This window comes from Glycine max, chromosome 2, assembly GCF_000004515.6.
Source record: "Glycine max cultivar Williams 82 chromosome 2, Glycine_max_v4.0, whole genome shotgun sequence".
NCBI classification, from domain to species: domain Eukaryota; kingdom Viridiplantae; phylum Streptophyta; class Magnoliopsida; order Fabales; family Fabaceae; genus Glycine; species Glycine max.
This window is the reverse complement of record NC_016089.4, coordinates 7726665-7732664: the sequence shown is the minus strand read 5'-3', so window position 1 is coordinate 7732664 and position 6000 is coordinate 7726665.

The window sequence follows — 6000 nt, the reverse complement described above, 5'->3', positions numbered from 1 at the left end:
GAGTTGTAGATAAGTCCATGGAAATGGCCAAGCCACCCATAATTCTCAAACAATTGCACAAAGATGAAGATCTTGTAGATATATGCAAAGAAAGAAAGAATAATGGAAAATCTCTGATCATTTTTTTATGAATTATATATATATGTGTGTGTGTGCGCGCGCGCATCCAAAGCTATATGTTTCCCCTATTGGAATTGTGAAAAAAATTGTAACAGGATTGAAAAAAATAAAAGCAACACTACATAAATGAGATTGCGCAACTTGAACACAATTTACAAGCAAAGTGACAGTGAAGAGTTAAGATATTGAAAACTATTGAACATGCACTGGATCATAATTTTGAATTCACTACATCTTTAATTTTTAAGACATTTTTTTTACGTTATTATAATGTGCCTATAAATAATCTTCCGACCACCCAAAGTCGTGTGAAAAGAATCAACTGAATGTCTTATTTTACATATATCACGTGTTTGAGACCTAAACTCTTTACAAACTGCCAAACATTTACTACATCTTTAAATTTTAAGATATTTGTTTATTTTATTTTAAACATATTACAATAACACTATATCTACTAATTACATGTATACTTTTTTTTTTTATTCTAGAGAAAATCTCATAACTTTTACCTTCTTATTCCAGATGAAACCCTTGCACCACAAATGGTGTTAAATCAGTCAATTTTAGGGGTCATGCCATGCACATGATTGTTGAATATTCTTTTTTCTCGAAAACACCCTTATAGAGTTCGAATAAGTTGGTTGTTTTGCGAAGGAAATGAGATTCGGTGCTGATACCAGTGGCATAAAAAACCATGAAACACAATTAACTCACACGGTGAAAACAAATGAGAAATGAGGAAGGGGGGGTTAAAGACGAGGCATCCAAGCGGTGGGGTTAATTAATGCTTTAATTTAAAGATTCACTTATTTGGTACCCCTATTTGTTACAGAAGATGACTTGGAAAGGTTGATTTGTCTACAGTGTTGCTCGAAGAAGCGAATGAGAATCACCATTTTTGGGCTCTTGCTTCAAAAGTTCCATTAGATGATCTGGAGAAATAAAAGGAAGGGGTTGCAAAACAAGAGGAAAGGTGGCGTTGCCACCGGAGGAGGATTAAAAGATTTAATAGTAAAAGGGAATAACTAGGGGCAAATTTGGAAATGTAGATAAAAAAGAAAAAATAAAATAAAATAACAACATTTTTTGCTGTCTGACATAGTGTCAAAAAAATGTCTAAAAAATGAGAAAATATATATGTAATTAGAATAAAATTAAGAGATTGTCATTATAATTTACTTTTTTTAGATAATTTATTTTATTTTTCTATTGCATAATGGATATGTCTATAAATAAGCTTATTGGACTACCTAAAGTAATGTTAAAAAATAAAGTAAAGAATAAATATGTGTTTTTGTTTTTGAATGTGAAGAAAATGTTTCATTGTACTAAAATATTAGTAAGCTTACAATGAACTAATTTTTCCAATGACCTCAAGTTTCATTTTATTTTAAAGTGAAATATAATTTAATTTTCATCTTTCCTTTTTTTTCTTATCGTTACAAGCATAATATTACAATAAACACTTAAAAAATTAGGGAAACAAACATAATTTAGAAAAAACATAATAATAAACATAAGTTAGAACAAATATATTAATAAATATAATATTAATTAATAAGCATAATCTATCTGTTGCTCTGTAATTTTTATTATGATAATATTAGGTAATGACAAAATCAAATTGAGTCTAATTTTTTTTGTAAGGATTAACTTAATGATTGTACATTTTTTTTTGAGTCTCATTAGAATAATGTATTATCACATTAAAAGTTTTAGAACAACAGACACATTATGCTTATTAATCAATATTATGTTTATTATTATGTTTGTTGTAACTTATGCTTACTTCCCTATTTTTTTGAGTATTTATTGTAATGTTATGCTTACAACAATAAAAAAGGGTAAAGATGAAAATTAAATTATATTTTACCCTTAAATGAAATGAAATTTGGGATTTGACAAATTAATCCAATGGAAACTTAGTGACATTTTAGTTAAATGAAAACTTATTGACATTTTGGTCCAGTTTATTCAACAGTCATGTTGACAATCATTTTTGTGACATTTTCGTTTCTCTATGTCATGTAGGTTCTTTCATTAACAGTAACGGATAAAAGTTAATAGATAGATGAATTTATTGTATTTTTTTCATTTTCAAGAACTAAAATTTAAATTTTTATATTTTGGAAATGAATTTGTTAGCGCTCTACATATTTAGGGACGAAAATGACTATTTACCCTAAATTAAATGTCTTATTTTATACATATCGTGTGTGGGACCTAGATTTTTTTCGAAATTGTCAAGCATTCAGTACATCATTAATTTTTAAGACATTTTATTTTATTGGCCAATAAATGTATATATTAGTAGGCATGTTGGACTACGAACAATCATGTTAAATTAATCAATTGAATGTCCTATTTTACATATATCGCGTATGTAGGACCTATATTATTCTTTATAGTGATATTTTCTATCTAACAAGAATTTTAGTCATCAATCACATTCTCTACCTTCCTTAATAACTATTGCAGAGTGTTAAAATATTTTTCTTTTTTCTCCTTTATTTTATACAAATAAATATGTGACAATGGTTTTGTATGTTTGGTTTGTGATGATATATAGAAAACTTTTGGTGGTCTTAACTTTTACTAACTCCTCTTATATTGTAAGTAAAGTAATTAACTAGGGATTACCATAGTTATGATTTAATTTATCATACCTCAAGGAAGAATATGCATTACATTGTTCATAAGAGGATTTTAACTCAATTTAATGCTTAAAAATGATATGAAAAATACAATTTTGTTAATAAAATTAAAAAGAATACTTAGAGACTATACTACTCGTCTCTAATACATTAAAATTTTGAAATTCATAATTCAAAACGATTTCAAAGATAGATTCGGCTACCATATATTTGACGTGGAACATTTTCATCTAAAATTTCCATCTCTAATACTATTTAACCAACAAAGACAAAATCAGACACAAAATAATATAGAAATGGATATATCAGTCTCTAAGCAATGTCTCTATAACAAAATTTTCATTTCACCTCTGCATGACATTAATATCTATTTTCGTCTCTATTGTTCTTCGTCTCTAAATTTTATCAGTATATCAATTATTCTAGTAATAGGATCTTACATTATTGTGAGGATCCTCTTGATTATTCAACATGTAGCTTTTATTTAAATAAAACTTACAAATCCTTATTTTTACTCAAAATTAGGAGTTTAAGATATATTTAGTATAGATGATTAGTTGAAAGGTTTAGATACCAAATTTGAGTAGAAATTTGAAGATTTTGTAAGAAATGAGGTTAGAAGCTTAAATTTTAGATTTTTAAATTTTGGATGGAATATGATAATATTTATGTAAATGAAATATGAGAGTTTGATTGATGATATTTGAATCAAAGAAAATTTAAAATAATTTAACTAATTCAATTCCTAAAGATTTCAAATTAAAAAAAATGAAGATTTTGGAATTTAGTAAGAAAGAAACTTACGAAAAAACTTAATTATAGTAATTAAAAGTGTTTCGAAGATTAAATTTGAACAACAAATTGTTGAAAGACTAATATTGTCCATAGTTATGTATATACATATAGTCTATAGATGATTAACAATGCGATTAAGTCATCATAATATTTCTTCATTTTTTTGGGTACCAAATGTTGGGTTTTTTGAGCTCCCTTCCTATGAGGAGTAAATGCTCAAATGAGAATGCCCATTTTGTTTCACTTATTTAAGTGGAAAGGGGCTAGATTAAAAAGAGAGAGATACTCATTTGAGAGAAAAAAAAATAGTTACAAAACATTGAGAGAGAAAGGAGAGGGATAATCATTGTGATTTTCGTATACCCATTAGAGAGCATTTTTTAGATTGCAACTGTGAATTCATTCACCGTTGGATTGAGATGATTTTTGGATAGTGGATTGCACACACGTGATAATTGAAATTGTTCGATTGGATCGTAAAAAAGATATCTAGATAGAGATATAAATGTTTCGTATTCTTTACTTTATATTTTAGGATTTCATCTTCTTGTCTCTATTGTACCAATTGAGGGTCTGTTTTGATTTGACTATTTTGTAGCATATTTCAGTGCACTTGTTGGAGACTCTCTTGTATCTCTATTGATTATTATGGAGTTATTTCTTTGGTTTGGACGGCCCGTGGTTTTTACCTTTGCATTGAGGGATTTTTCACGTTAAACAAATTGTGTCTCTTGTGTGTGGTTTTTCTTAATTTCTATTTTGTGATCTATATTTTATTGGTACTCTTCACAGGTTCTTGCAAGTTTGGGGAAATTTATTTCCACTGCCTATTACTCTGTTATTAAGTTTGTTATTGTGTTGGCCTGTTTTCCCCATCAGAGTGGTATCAAAGCTCTTTGGTTAAAGGACTCTTTTTCTACTTGCTTGAATGATGGAGGCACATATGAATATGGTATCCTTAAAGGGATTTTTTTCTACTTGCTTCTAAATCAGGGAGCAACAAATTGTATCTATTGAAGAACTTTTTTGAATTGAAGTACAAGGATGAAACTCAATTTACTGAGCACTTAAGTGAATTTCAAGGACCTTGTGATTAGTTGTCAGCCATAGGTATCAACTTTGATGATGATGTGTTGGGATTGTTCTTATTAATAACTCTACCTGACTCGTGGGAGACATTTCAGGTTTCCATGATTAGTGCTGCCCCCAATGGTGTTGTTCCTTTGCAAATGGCAAAGACTAGTGCTATTAATGAAGAGATGAGAAGAAAGACGCAAGGTACTTCTTCTTAGTCAGAGGTGCTTGTTACTGAAAATAAGGGAAGAAGCCAGAAGAAGATGATGAAGGGTGATAGAGACGAGAGTAGGAGCAAGTCTAGGTCTCGATACAAGAATGTTGAGTGTCATTATTGTCACAAAACGAGCATATCCAGAGGAGTTGTTTCCTATGGAAGAAGGAAAGTAAAGACAAGAAGGGTAAGCAAAAAGAGAAGAATCATGATGATAACCGTGTGACTACTGCTACTAGTGATGATCTTGTTATTTTTCATGGCCCAAATTTGATTAATCTTGTATCTGATGAGAGCATGTGGATAATTGATAATGGTGCTACACTGCATGTTACAGTCAGGAAGGAGTTCTTCACATCTTACATTCCAGGTGATTTTGGAGTCTTGAAGATGGGTAATAATGGCGTGTCAAAGGTGATTGGTGTTGGTGATGTTTGTTTGCAAACCAACATGGGAATGCATTAGCTACTTAGAGGAATGAAACATGTTCCAGATGTCCGCTTTAATTTGATCTCTGTGCAGGTACTTGACGATGCTGGTTATGATAGCCACTTTGGTTCTGAAAAGTGGAAACTTACCAAGGGTAACTTGGATGTGGCCGAGGGGAAGAAAATTTCAAATTTGTATTGGACAAAAGCTTTGGTTGCTAGAGATAGTGTGAATGCTATGGATATGGAGACATCTTTGTGGCATCGAAGGCTTAGTCATATCAGCGAAAAAGGGCTAAATTGTTTAGCCAAGAAGGATATGCTTCCAGGATTGAAGAATACAGACTTAGAGAAATGTTCTCATTGCATGGTTGGTAAGCAAACCAACTTTAATTTGATCTCTGTGCAGATACTTGATGATGCTGGTTATGATAACCACTTTGGTTCTGGAAAGTGGAAACTCACCAAGGGTAACCTGGTTGTGGCCAAAGGGGAGAAAATTTCAAAGTTGTATTGGACGAAAGCTTTGGTTGCTAAAGATAGTGTGAATGCTATGGATATGGAGGCATCTTTGTGACACCAAAGGCTTAGTCATATCAAAGAAAAAGGGCTGAATTGTTTAGCCAAGAAGGATATGCTTCCAGGATTGAAGAATGCAGACTTAGAGAAATGTTCTCATTGCATGGTTGGTAAGAAAACCAGAGTATCATTC